A 14,353-nucleotide genomic window follows, 5' to 3' on the forward strand; every position below is an offset into this window, starting at 1 on the left:
CTCTATCACCCAGGCTAGAGTGCAATCAAACAATCATAGCACACCGTGGCCTTGAACTCCTGGGCTTAAGCCATCCTCCTGCCTCGGCCTCTTGAGTGGCTGGGATTACAGGTGTTTGCCACCACACCTGGCCATGGTCCCAGTTTTTATGCTTGTCCAGACTCTTTCAGTTTCATACAACAGAAACCCTGTCAAAATTAACTTAGGCAGAAAGAGTAATGTATGGGCTCAGGTAACACGGAAATCTAGTATTTATAAATCAGTCACGGTCAAGTGTTAAGGTGAAAATTGCAAGACGTGAAGCTGGCTTCTGACAAGTTCATCTAGGGATTCAAATAAGGGAATCAGGACTCTGTGGGTCCTTATTTTGGCTCCCTGGCCTCTGCTAGCATAACTATTAGGTGGACTCCCTCCACATGGGAGCAAGACAGTTGCTGTCAGGGCTTCATCATGCTAACACGTTGAGAGCCTAGATTTAAAGGAAGAGTTGCAGGGAGGACTCTGGTTGGCTTGGGGTGGTGGAGGGGACAAAATTATCTCATCTGAATCCAGAAACTGAGGATGATTTCTTCAGGAAGGAGGGGGTGGCGTGCCCTGAATAAAGTCATACCAAACAGATAAGAGCCCTTTATTAGCCGGGCACAGTGGCTCACACCTGTAATCCCAGCACTTTGGGAGGCTGAGTTTGGGAGTTCAAGACCAGCCTGACCAACACGGTGAAACCCCATCTCTACTAAAAATACAAAATTAGCTGGGCATGGTGGCGCACACCTGTAATTCCAGCTACTCAGGAGGCTGAAGCAGGAGAATCACTTGAACCCAGGAGGCAGAGGTTGCGGTGAGCCAAGATCATGCCATTGCACTCCAGCCTGGGCACCAAGAGTGAAACTGCGCCTAAAAAATAAAAAAAAAAAGAGCCCTGTATCCACTGGAATTGGAGCTGGAGGTTTGGTCTGTGCAGCTGCTTAATCTGGCAGTGAGGAAATCTTTATGAATCCCAAGATCTTCTTATAGCGTTAGAGGATAGCCAGCCTTTAGATCAGGAGCTGGCAAACTTTTTCCATAAAGGCCAGAAAGTAAATATTTTAGGTTTCATGAACCTTGGGGTCTCTGCCCCAGTTACCCAACTCCACCGCTATATCACTAAGCAGCCATAGGCAACACCTATACAATGAGCACAGTTGTATTGCGATGAACCTTTATTTACACAAAGAGGTGACAGGCCAGATTTATACCCAGGAGCCATAGTCCGTTGACCTCTGACCTAAGTGAGTTATTTTGGTAAACTGGTTGAATGGTAAGAACCGTAGAGTAGAGTTTAAACAGGACAAGTTTTTTGTTTTGTTTTGTTTTTTTGAGATGGAGTCTTGCTCTGTCGCTAGGCAGGAGTGCAGTGGTGTAATCTCAGCTCACTGCAAACTCCCCCTCCCAGATTCAAGCCATTCTCCTGCCTCATTCTCCAGAGTAGCTGAGGCTACAGGCATGCGCCAACATGCCCAACTAATTTTTGTGTTTTTAGGAGAGACAGGGTTTCACCATGTTGGCCAGGATGATCTCGATCTCTTGACCTCGTGATCTGCCTGCATCGGCCTCCCAAACTGCTGGGATTATAGCCATGGGCCACCGTAACTGGCCTCAACAGGATAAGTTTAAGGGAGTAACTAACACAAAGGAACAAAAAGAAACTACAGCCATACTGTGTGAATATGTAGCGTTGACAGAAGGAGATTAAGGAGCCATCCTGGACTGTGAGCTGTAGTACATAATAGTAGCTAAAGATAAAGGCAGGGTCCAAAATACGTCTATAACTGGTAAGAGCACAAGGAGGTAAACCTGTCTATGCAGGATTCAGGCCTGCTGCGAACATCACTGTGGAGCTTCATGAAAAGGGGGTCATAGAAGAACATCTGTGAGGAATCAGGAGCTCTGTAAGGTCAGGGCACAAGTTTTTTTTGTTTTTTTTTTTTTTTTTTTTTTTTTTTTTTGTTTTTTTTTTTTTTTTTTTGGTGACAGAGCCTGGCTCTGTCACCCAGGCTGGAGTGCAGTGGCGTGATCTTGGCTCACTGAAACCTCTGCCTCCTGAGTTCAAACGATTCTCCTGCCTCAGCCTCCCAAGTATCTGGAATTACAGGCGTGTGCCACCATGCCCAGCTAATTTTTGTATTTTTAATAGAGACGGTTTCACTGTGTTGGCCAGGATGGTCTTGATCTCTTGACCTCATGATCTGCCCACCTTGGCCTCCCAAAGTGCTGGGATTACAAATGTGAGCCACCATGCCTGGCTGCAAGTTCATTTTTTTTTCTTTGTGATCCCAACAGTGTTCCCACTATGAGAATATAAAATAATCATTCGGAAAACACTTGTTTATTTATAAGTCAGACACAGGCAAGTTTTAATAGAGAATATTGTTTTAACCATAGACTAAATAAAATTCTATTATTTAGAAAATACTTAGGCTGAGCATGGTGGCTCACACCTGTAATGCCAGCACTTTGGGAGGATGAGGTGGGAGGTTCCCTTGAGGACAGGAGTTTGAGACCTGGCCTGGGCAACATGGTGAAATCCCATCTCCATAAAAATTAGGCTGGGCATAGTGGCTCATGCCTGTAATCCCAGCACTTTGGGAGGTCAGGGTGAGAGTATCACTTTAGGTCAGGAGTTTGAGACCAGCCTGGGCAACATGGTGAAACCCATCTCTACTGAAAATACAAGAATTAGCCTGGCGTGGTGGCATGCACCTGTAGTAGCCTCAACTACTCAGGAGGCTGAGGTGGAAAGATCACCTGAGCCTGTGGAGGTCAAGGCTGCAGTGAGCCATGATCCTGCTACTGCACTCCAGCCTGAGCAACAGCCCACAGCCAAAAAAAGGCTGGGCATAGTGACAGTGGCATCTGCCTGTAGTCCCAACTACGTGGAAGGCTGAGACAGGAGGATCCCTTGAGCCCAGGAGTTCTAGGATACAGTGAGCCAAAAAAAAAAAAAAAAAAAAAGCTTAAAAATATTCTGCTATATTAAAAATACATGGCAGCTCACGCCTGTAATCCTAGCACTTTGGGAGACAGAGGCAGGCAGATTAGTTGAGGCCAGGAATTCAAGACCAGCATGATCAACATGGCAAAAACCAGTCTCTACTAAAAATACAAAAATAAATTAGCTGGACATGGTGGCTTGAGCCTGTAGTCCCAGCTACCCTGGAGGCTGAGGCAGGAGAATCGCTGAACCTGGGAGGCGGAGGTTGCAGTGAGCCAAGATCACCCCTGCCTGGGTGACAGAGCAAGACTCCAACTAAAAAAAAAAAAAAAAAAAAAAGGGAAATTGGTGCTTGCATACCACTGGTAGAAATATAAATTAGTATGATATTCCTAGAGGTTCCTTTAGTAAAACTAGAAAACCTTTTAAATATTCATACTTTTTTTTTTAAAAATTGAGATATTATACTTAAGATATAATTACAACTACTTACAAATGTATATATGAAGATGAGATCATATTGCTGTTTATAAGAGAGAAAAAATAGAAAAATGCTTGAAATATACAATTACAACTGTTTGTCTACAAATTATGCTACAGTCATAGAGTGGTATAAATTCTATCTAGCAATGTTAAATGATTGTGCAAATTAATATTGACATACTTCTGAAAGATGTTGATGGTTCATATATGGATAAATGAGAAAAGCAAGCTACTGGAAAGTATTTCTATTATGGTAACATTTTTTGTTCATGTATATGTAGAATTCTGCTTCTGGATATGGCGGGCTAGGTTATTTCAGAACAATCCTGCCATTAAGAATGACTAGAAAAGCTAGACAGAATAATTAATGAGGGGAAAACCCAAACCCCATGTGCTTGGAATTATCAGAGAACTGGCAAGGCAATCTGTGGAGCCAAATCCAGAAGCGATGGGAGCTCAGACAGGCGAACCTGGGACTGGGCACTGCGCCTCTCCTTGAGGCAGGTGTTAATTTGGAAGACAACTGAGTGGCAAAAGGAAAAAACAGAGGGTTAGTACTTCGACAGGGCCAGGTGGGTTTCAGTGCCCCCTATGGAAGAGAAGTTCTGGCAGACAACCCAGGCTTTTGTCTGGGACCAAAAAGCACTACGTTCTTGGATAAAGGGTGAATGGGAGACAGGCTAACTCTCATAAGGAATGAAGTTCTGCTTCAAATCAGCTCAAAAAATTGGATTAAGTTCATAGTCTGCTTCTTTTTACTTTTAATGTTTTTATTTTTATTGAGACAGAGTCCCACTCTGTCTCCCAGGCTGGAGTGCACTGGCGCAGTCTCGGCTCACTGCAGCCTCCACCACCCGGGTTCAAGCTCAGCCTCCTACCTGAGCCTCCTGAGTAGCTGGGACTAAAGGCGAGCGCCACCATGCCTGGCTAATTTTCTTTTTTTCTTTTTTTTTTTGAGATGGAGCCTTGCTCTGTCGCCAGGCTGGAGTACAGTGGTATGATCTCAGCTCACTGCAATCTCTGTCTCCTGTGTTCAAGACATTCTCCTGGCTCAGCCTCGTAAGTAGCTGGGACTACAGGTACCCACCACCACACACACCTGGCTGTTTTGTTGTTGTTGTTTTTTTTTGTATTTTACTAGAGACAGGGTTTCACCATGTTGGCCAGGATGGTCTGGATCTCCTGACCTCATGATCCGCCTGCCTCGGCCTCCCAAAGTGCTGGGATTACAGGCATGAGTCACCGCATGCAGCCATTTTTTTTTTGTATTTTTAGTAGAGATGGGATTTCACCATGTTGGCCAGGCTGGTTTTGAACTCCTAACCACAGGTGATCCACCCACCTCAGCCTCCCAAAGTGTTAGGATTACAGGCATGGACCACCACGCCTGGCCTCCTGTAGCCTACTTCTATGCCAGAAGTAAACAGAAATGCACTCTGGAGGAAGGTATCATCATCTAAAGCCTCAAACCGTCTCTGTATTTATTCATAAACAATGTGTGGTGCTCAATTAAAAATACTCTAGGCAGAGTAGAATAGAACTTACAAAATAAAATCATGAATACAAGAAGACACACTTGACAAAAGCCAAGAAAAGAAGTATACAATAAGAACAGACTCACTGGAGTTATGGAAGTGATAAGCATGAACATTAAAATAAATATGACTAACAGATTCAAGAGATTAAATGACAAGATGGAGACTTTTGAAACAATTGGAAACTATAAAAAAGAGTTAGATAAAAATTCTGGCCAAGTGCAGTGGCTCACGCCTGCAATCCCAGCACTTTCGGAGACAGAGGCAGGTGGATCACTTGAGGTCAGGAGTTTGAGACCAGCCTGGCCAACATGGTGAAACCCTCTCTCTACTAAAAGTTAAAAAATTAGCTGGGCATGCTGGCTCGTGCCTGTACTCCCAACTACTTGGGAGGCCGAGGCAAGAGAATTGCTTGAACCCAGGAGGCAGAGCTTCCAGTGAGCCAAGATCACACCACTGCACTCCAGCCTAGGCGACAAAGTGAGACGCTGTCTCAAAAAAAAAAAAAGTTCTACAATTGAAAATACAATAATTCAATGTTTAAAAAAAAACTATTGGGTTTAAGAGCTGATAAGGCTGGGTACAGTGGCTGACATCTGTAATCCCAGCACTTTGGGAGGCCGAGGCAAGTAGATCATCTGAGGTCAAGAGTTCAAGACCAGCCTGACCAACGGTGAAACTCTCTACTAAAAATACAAAAATTAGCTGGGCGTGGTGGCACATGCCTATAGTTCTAGCTACTCGGGAGACTGAGGCAGGAGGATTGCTTGAACCCAGGAGGCAGAGGTTGCAGTGAGCCGAGATCTCGTCACTGCACTCCAGCCTGGGCGACAGAGCAGGACTCTGTCTCAAAAAACAAGCAAAAAGAGCTGATTAGATACAACTGAAGAGAGATATAATAAACAGAGAAATAGTGTGTGTGTGTGTTTGTGTGTATGTGTGTGTATACACTGATGCACTGATGCTCAGTATATTACGCTGAATAAAAGAAGGCAGATATAAAAGGATACTATGAATACCAAGGAGTACTGCATGGTTCTACTTATATAAAATTCAAAATCAGACAAAACTGATCTATAGTGTCAGACATCCTGAGAGTGGTTGCCTTTAGGAAAGATAAAGAGAATAAGGTGTGGGAATTCAGGGGGCGCTATTTCTTGACCTAAGGTATGACTGGTTATACTAATGAATCCACTTTGAGTTATTTATCAAGCTGTTAATGATCTGTGTATTTCTTTCTTTATGTTACATGTCAGTAAAATACTAATATATATGTAGACTGGGGTGTGGTGGCTCACGCCTGTAATTTCAGCACGTTGGGGGCCAAGGTGGGAGGATCACTTGAGCCCAGGAGTTTGAGAACAGCCTGAGCAAGGTGGTAAGACTCCATCTCTACAAAAAATTAAAAAATTTATCCAGGCGTGGTGGTGCACCACCCCTGTAGTCCCAGCTACTCAGGAGGCTGATGTGGGAGGGCCGCTTCAGTGCAGGAGGTTGAGGTTGTAGTGAGCCGAGATGGCTGCTGTACTCCAGCCTGGGCAACAGAAGTAGATGTGCGAAAAAATAAAATAAAGTAAAATGAAAAAATGTATATACACACACATAAACCTGAAAGCCTATTAATAGAGATTATCTTTGAGCATTATGAATAACTTCTTTCTTTGTTTCTTTCTACAATAGTCATTGGATTTCTTGTGAAAAAAGAAATTTAAAAAAGAAAAAGATGGCCGGGCGTGGTGGCTCACGCCTGTAATCCCAACACTTTGAGAGGCCCAAATGGGCAGATCACCTGAGGTCAGGAGTTCAAGACTAGCCTGGCATGCAACATGGTGAAATCTTGTCTCTACTAAAAATAGCCGGGAGCGGTGGTGGGCGCCTGTAATCCCAGCTACTCAGGAGGCTGAGACAGGAGAATCACTGGAATCTGGAAGATTGTAGTGAGCCAAGATTTTGCCACTGCACTCCAGCCTTGCACACCAGCGCAAAACTCCATCTCAAAAAATAATAATTAAAAAGAAAAAGAAAAAGAAGAAAGTAAATGCTGACTAGCTTTTATTCCTTAAAATTCTTCTGACGCCAGAATAAAAGAAAAAGCAATTTAGATTTGGTTTTAAAAAGAACCTCCTAGATATAAATGTAGTTAAACAGATAAAATCATGGATTCTTCTTCCCTGGTGGCTTTTCAAAATAGCATAGTTGTTCTGTATGGTCTTCACTGAAGGTGTGGCTGTAAACCGACAACCTCTCAAGATTCATTTCGAATCTATGATCCTATGGTTTTTGATATAAGAGAGATATAGTCAAGGAAATCCTTTAATGGTAGGTTTATGTTAAAGCAGTAAGCTCAGGGCCAGGAAAAATATGTAATCACATCTTCACAGTCTATAGAAGTCCTGTAATTATAGACAAACTGTAATAAAGTAGAATAAATGTCATTCATGAGCAATTATGGACTGAGTTCCACCATGAGTCAGACTGATCAAGAAACTAGGATATGATGGTAAACAAAATGAAATCCATGTTCCCATGGAGTATATATTCTAGTCTGAAACAAACAAATATGCAGCACATCAAATGGTGATAAAGTGTGATGAAGAAAACCAAAGCAAAGTAAGGATACGGAAGGACTGCGGGAGGGTCGCGCAGGGAGAGCTAGTTCAGACACGATAGACAGGGAAGGCCTCTGTGTCCCAGGACATTTGGGTGGACACCTGGATGAAGACTTGAGCAGTCTAGGAAGAGGGAGTCAGCCTGGAACATTTCTGAAGTCACCAGAAAGGGTGTCTGGAGCAATGTGAGCAGGCAAGAGAGGATGGTAAGAAATGGGGTCGTCTTGGCTGGGCGCAGTGGCTCAAGCCTGTAATTTCAGCACTTTGGGAGGCTGAGGCAGGTGGATCACAAGGTCAGGAGTTCGAGACCAGCCTGACCAACATGGTAAAACCCTATCTCTATTAAAAATACAAAAATTAGCCGGGTGTGGTGGTAGGTACCTGTAATCCTAGCTACTCAGGAGGCTGAGGCAGGAGAATTGCTTGAACCCAGGAGGCGGAGGTTGCAGTGAGCCAAGATTGTGCCACTGCACTCTAACCTGGGCAACAGACCGAGACTCCATCTCAAAAAAAAAAAAAAAAGAGATGGGGTCACCTAGAGCAGATCACGTAGGGACCTGTGATCCACCCCAAGGAGTTTGAACTGATCTTTGGGGGATGGGAAGCTACTGGGGAGTTTGGAAGAGAGGCTGGAGATGATCTGGCTGAAGTTTTAAATGTGTCAGGCTGGTGGCCCAGTGGACAATTGATGGTGCCAGGACTACTGTGGGGTAAGACCAGTGAGAGGCCCATGCTCTTCTCTCGGTAGGATGTGTTGGGGGACTGGACCACAAAGGTATTATAGGAATCGTGAAATGGAGCATACTTCCGGGTCTGTTTTGAAGGCAAAGACAATAGGATGTGTTGCTGGAGTAGATGCAGAGTACTAGAGAAAGAGAAGAGTTGAGGATGATTATAGGGCTTGGGGGTGAGAAACTGGTAGACTGGAGATGCAATGCTCATTGAAATGGGACAGTCTTGAGATGTGCAGTTTGGGGTATGGGCTGTATTTAGAATCAACTCACTTCTATTGTTACAGAGGAGGAAGAAACTCAAAAGACAGAGCAGCAGAATGGATGAGGAATACCAGGCTCACATTTTAATTTTTTTTTGTTTTTTGAGACAGATTCTTGCTCCGTCACCCAGGCTGGAGTGCATTGGAGCGATCTCGGCTCACTGCAACCTCCGCCTCCCAGGTTCAAGCAGTTCTCCTGCCTCACTCTCCTGAGTAGCTGGGACTACAGGCGAGTGCCACCACTTGTGGCTAATTTTCGTATTTTCAGTAGAAATGGGGTTTCACCATTTGGCCAGGCTGGTCTCTAACTCCTGGTCTCAGGTGATCCACCCATCTCAACCTCCCAAAGTGCTGGGATTAAAGGCGTGAGCCACGGCGCCTGGCCCAGGCTCACATTTTGATAGTGCCTTTGCAAATTAGGCATGCCACAGAGATATAATCCTATGAAATTTTTTTAAACTTAAAAAGCTTATTATTATTATTATTATTATGGCTAAATAGATACCATATAACATTTGCCGTTTGAGCCATGTTTAGCATACCGTTCAGGGGCATCAGTACGTCACCTTGTTGCGTTGCAGTCCCCACCATCATCTCCAGAACTTTTGCATCTTCCCAAACTGAAACTCTATCCCCATGAAACACTAACTCCCCACCTGCCCCCTGCCAGCCCCATAACCACCATTGTACTTTCTCTCTATGAATCTGACTGCTCTAAGTACCTCATGTAATCCTATACATTTTTTTTATTTTTTATATATTTATTTTTTTTGAGACCAAGTCTTGCTCTGTCTCCCAGTTTGGAATGCAGTGGCGTGATCTCGGCTCGCTGCAACCTCCGCCTCCCGAGTTCTAGTGATTCTCCTGCCTCAGCCTCCCAAGTAGCTAGGACAACAGGCACATGCCACCATACATGGCTAACTTTTTGTATTTTTAGTAGAGATGGGGTTTCACCATGTTAGCCAGGATGGTCTCGATCTCCTGACCTTGGGATCCGCCTGCCTCAGCCTCCCAAAGTGCTGGGATTACAGGCGTGAGCCACCATGCTGGCACAATGCTATGAACTGTTAAAGCTATTCATTATTCATGTGGCTCAAATCACTTTTCTTTTGGCAATTATTGAATTTTAACAGGGTTACGGTTAAGGCAAACCATAATCTTCACACCTGGAAACCGATTTAGGTCATACACATCCTTACCTCTGACCTTTCCTTTCCTTTCCTTTCCCTTTACCTTCCTGGGAGGACTTACTCCTTCTGGGAAGCTCCCCCTCACCTCTTGCACCTCCAATTAGATATTCCCCTTTGGTTTCTATAGCACCTCAAGAGGCCTGCTATTATATTTCTTACCAAATATACTGTATTATGATCATCTCTGTTTTCCTGGCTCATCAAATAGACAGGTTCAATTATCTTTGTGTGCCCAGAAGCTGACTCAGGACTTGATACTCAAGAAAATGTGAGAAAGAAAAGACGGTGGGCTGGGAGGAAAGGAAGGCAGGAAAGTTCTAGAATACATTGTCTCTCCATTACCTGAAGGTTATGGGAATGCAGTAGGGCCACTGTGCTTCACTGCACTCCTGATCCATGAAGCCAGATGAGATGCAGGTGTATTCCAGAAATGTCCTGTGTGATAAAATGGAAACTCATGATATGATAACTTCTGGAAGCATCCTAATATCTTCACACTACTGCAATTATATTAAGACTGGAATTATGGACCACAGCTGTCCAGTGAACTTTCTGAAATGATGGAAATGTTCTTCTGTTTTTTGAGGCGGAGTCTCTCTCTGTCAACCGTGCCTGGCTGGAAATGTTCTGTATCTGTGCTACCAATGGAGGAGCTGCCAGCCATAAGTAGCTATCACACATTTGAAATTTGGTCCTATGACTGAGGAACTGAATTTTCAATCTGGTTTCATTTTACTGAACTTAAATTTAAACAGCCCTATGTGGCTAGCATCTATCATTTGGATAGCTCAGTGATAGATTCTTAATATGGGAAGTCGTATTTTCTAATTTCCTCAGTTAAGAGATGAAACAACTCTGTCTTAAAGAAGCAGTGTCAGGCTGGGTGTGGTGGCTCCCATCTGTAATCCCAGCACTTTGGGAGGCCAAGACAGGTGGATCACTTGAAGTCAGGAGTTCAAGACCAACCTAACATAGTGAAGCACGATTTCTACAAAAAATACAAAATTAGCCACGTGTGATGGCGCATGCCTGTAATCTCAGCTACTTAGGAGGCTGAGGCAGGAGAATCACTTGAACCCAAAAGGTGAAGGTTTCAGTGAGCTGAGATCACTCCACTGTACTCCAGCCTGGGCAACAAGAGTGAAACTCCGTCTCTGGAAAAAAAAAAAAAAAAAAGAAGCAAGCAGTGTTGGCTGGACACAATGGCTCACAGCTGTAATCTCAGCAGTTTGGGAACCCAGGAATTGAGACCAACCTGGGCAACATGGCGAAACCCCATCTCTAGAAAACAATACAAAAATTAGCCAAGCGTGGCAGCACACACCTATAGTCTCAGCTACTCAGGAGGCTGAGGTGGGAGGATCCCTTGAGCCTGGGAGGCGGAGGTTGCAATGAGAGGAGAAGGGAGATTGTGCCACTACACGCCAGCCTGGATAACAGAGGGAGACCCCATCTGAAAAAAAAAAAAGCAGTGTTATTTGCCCAACTTCCTGTGTCCCAATTTGGTCACCACTCATTCCTAATATGACCTTTATGTTGAAATCCCCTTCTTTTGTAGAAATTTTGCATTTTCAGATAGCAGACGGGTGTAATCCTTATAGACAAGTGACAGTCATAAGCCACTTGACAAAGGACCTTAAGTACAACTATATTTAGAAAAATGTGATTTTCTCTATAAAGAATCTTAAAAATTATGATGATTGTAATAAATGACATACTATGTCTCATCTGGTGATGATTTTTCTTAAGTGGAATCATTTGTTGAGTCTGAGAACTAGCTGCCCTTAACCTTGCCCTAGTGGTAAAGTGAACATCTGAACAAAGAACCCAATCTCTGAGACTTTACATTCTCCCCTAGATAATAATGAAGTGGGGACATGCAAAATAACCAAAAAATGACTGTGTGGGGTAAATGTCACTACTGCTTTCGATGGCACCTTCACATCTGTATAGCTTATGCCTTGGAGAAAAGGGTTGGAATTGCATGCTTAGGTGACGGCGGTTGGGCAGGAGCAGCGGTGGGCTGAGGGGCTGCTAGGACATTCTCCTGTGAAAATCAACACCACTCTTGTGCACCTGCTGTGTACCAGGCCCATAGCCCAGAGAGCCTTCTTTTCAATAGCTTAGACCAAGCTCTAGTTCTCTTTGTACTTTTCTTGCATGTTCAGCCAGCAAATCTCCAACCCTACATGGACCCAGTGTTCACCTGTTGCATCCTGCCTTTGGGCAGCTGAGCAGCCGGGGTCCATCCTCTGTGGGGCCACTGGCTATAGACTTCAGGTCACTAGTCTGTCTGTCTGTCTGTCCATCTGTCTGTCTCTGTCTGTCTGTTGTTTTAGAGATGGGGGTCTTGCCATGTTGCCAAGGCTGGTCTCAAACGCTTGGCCTCAAGCAATCCACCGGCCTAGGCCCCCCAAAGTGCTAGGATTATAGGCATGAGCAGCCGTGCCTGGCCAGGGTCACCAGTCTCAAATGGGCCCCAACTCTGCCAGCAGACAGCTCTGCTACCCTAGGTGGTCATTCTTCCCACGCTCCTTACGACCCAGCACTACCACTTCCACACCATCTCTCTTAGCCATGACCTTCACTCCTGCTTTGCCAAGAATAGAATCTATCAGAAGAGACATCGTTGTGAATCTCACCACCATATCTGTAAACCTATTGGCATTGGTCCATATCCTCTCTTCTTGTTATAAAGAGGATGTGCCCTCTCTCTGAGTCCACTTCCTCTACCGCCCTCTTCTCACTGACCTTATGCTATCTCCGGTTCCCTGTCACTTCTGTATCTTAAGTTTCTCATTTTGACTCAGTCTTTCCAATCAGCCTTTAAACATGCTCATGCCTCTTCCATTTTAAAAGAAACAAAAACAGGCTGGGTGCAGTGACTCATGTCTATAATCCCAGCACTTTGGGAGGCCGAGGTGGGTAGATCATGAGGTCAGGAGTTCAAGACCAGCCTGGCCAAGATGGTGAAACCCCTGTCTCTATCAAAAATACAAAAATTAGCTGGGTGTGGTAGCTGTTGCCTGTAATCCCAGCTACTCAGAGAATTGCTTGAACCCGGGAGGCAGAGGTTGCAGTGAGCCAAGATTGCACCACTGCACTCCAGCCAGGGTAACAGAGCGAGACTCCATCTCAAAAAAAAAAAAGGGGGAAACAAAAACAACCTTCCCACCACAGACAAACTCCTTGGAAGTATGTTGCATTTCCTTACCTTATCCTCCCCTCTCAGACTCCTCCAGCCTGGTGGCACACCCCCACCACTGCTCAGAAACCATGTGACCATATTCACCTCACCAATGGCCTCGGCCCATACAGCTCACGGGAATTTGCTGTCTTCTGTCCTTTCGTTGCAGCACCTGACAAGGTTGGCCATGCTGGTTTCCGGAAGCAATCTCTTCCATTGCCATTTATATTATAATGTTCTCCTGGTTGCCTCTGACCTTTGAGGTTACTCCTTCTTAGTGTCCCCAGTGGGCTCAATAAGTTATCACCCATCCTTTATCTGTTTTATGTTAATTCACTTATTGAGACGGAGTCTCGCTTTGTCACCCAGGCTGGAGTGCAGTGGTGCTATCTCGGCTCATGGCAACCTCCCCCTCCTGGGTTCAAGTAATTCTCCTGCCTCACCTCCTGAGTAGCTGGGATTACAGGAGTGTGCCACCATGCCCGGCTAATTTTTTGTATTTTTAGTAGAGACGGGGGTTTCACCATGTTGACTGGGATGGTCTCGAACTCTTGACCTCAAGTGATCCTCCTGCCCCGGCCTCCCAAAGCTCTGGGATTACAGGCATGAGCCACCATGCCTAGCCGTACCCATCCTTTAAATACTAACTGAAGGCCCAGTTCCAGGCTCTCTCATCATCTCACTCCTCTTTACTCCCTTGGGTCCATTACACCATTTGCTTTTCCTGATAATTTCCAGTGTACACCTCTAGCCCTCTCCCTTGAGCTCAAGACTTAGAAATCCAACTATCTCCCTGCCTCCTCCATTCGGATGCTTCCTAAGGTCAGGATCTCCCCTACAAACTCACTTCTCTTGTTCCCAAGATCGACTAATCAGACCACACAAACCCACTTGCTCAAAAGCATGGGAACCATCCTTGGTGATCCTTGGGTCCCCTCTTCCTGGTCAGTCCGGGAGTCCTACTATCCTAAATTTCAGAGCTATCTAAAAGTCCTGGAATCCATTCATTTCCTGTCTGTGCTGTGATCACCCCACCCAAAACCCTTGCTACTCCGTGTGGTTCAGCACTGGGAACATCATTATTTACCTGGGGCTTGTTAAAAATGCGGTTTCTCAGGCTGGGCGCAGTGGCTCAGGCCTGTAATCCCAGCACTTTAGGAGGCCGAGGTGAGAGTATAATTTGAGGTCAGGAGTTCAAGACCAGCCTGGCCAACATGATGAAACCCCGTATCTACTAAAAATACAAAAATTAGCTGGGTGTGATGGTAGGCGCCTGTAATCCCAGCTACTCGGGAGGCTGGGGCAAGAGAATTGCTTGAATCCGGGAGGTGGGGGTTGCAGTGAGCAGAGATCATGCCACTGCACTCCAACATGGGCAACAGAG

This window comes from Sapajus apella, unplaced genomic scaffold, assembly GCF_009761245.1.
Source record: "Sapajus apella isolate SASKATOON/1434 unplaced genomic scaffold, GSC_monkey_1.0 scaffold9, whole genome shotgun sequence".
NCBI classification, from domain to species: domain Eukaryota; kingdom Metazoa; phylum Chordata; class Mammalia; order Primates; family Cebidae; genus Sapajus; species Sapajus apella.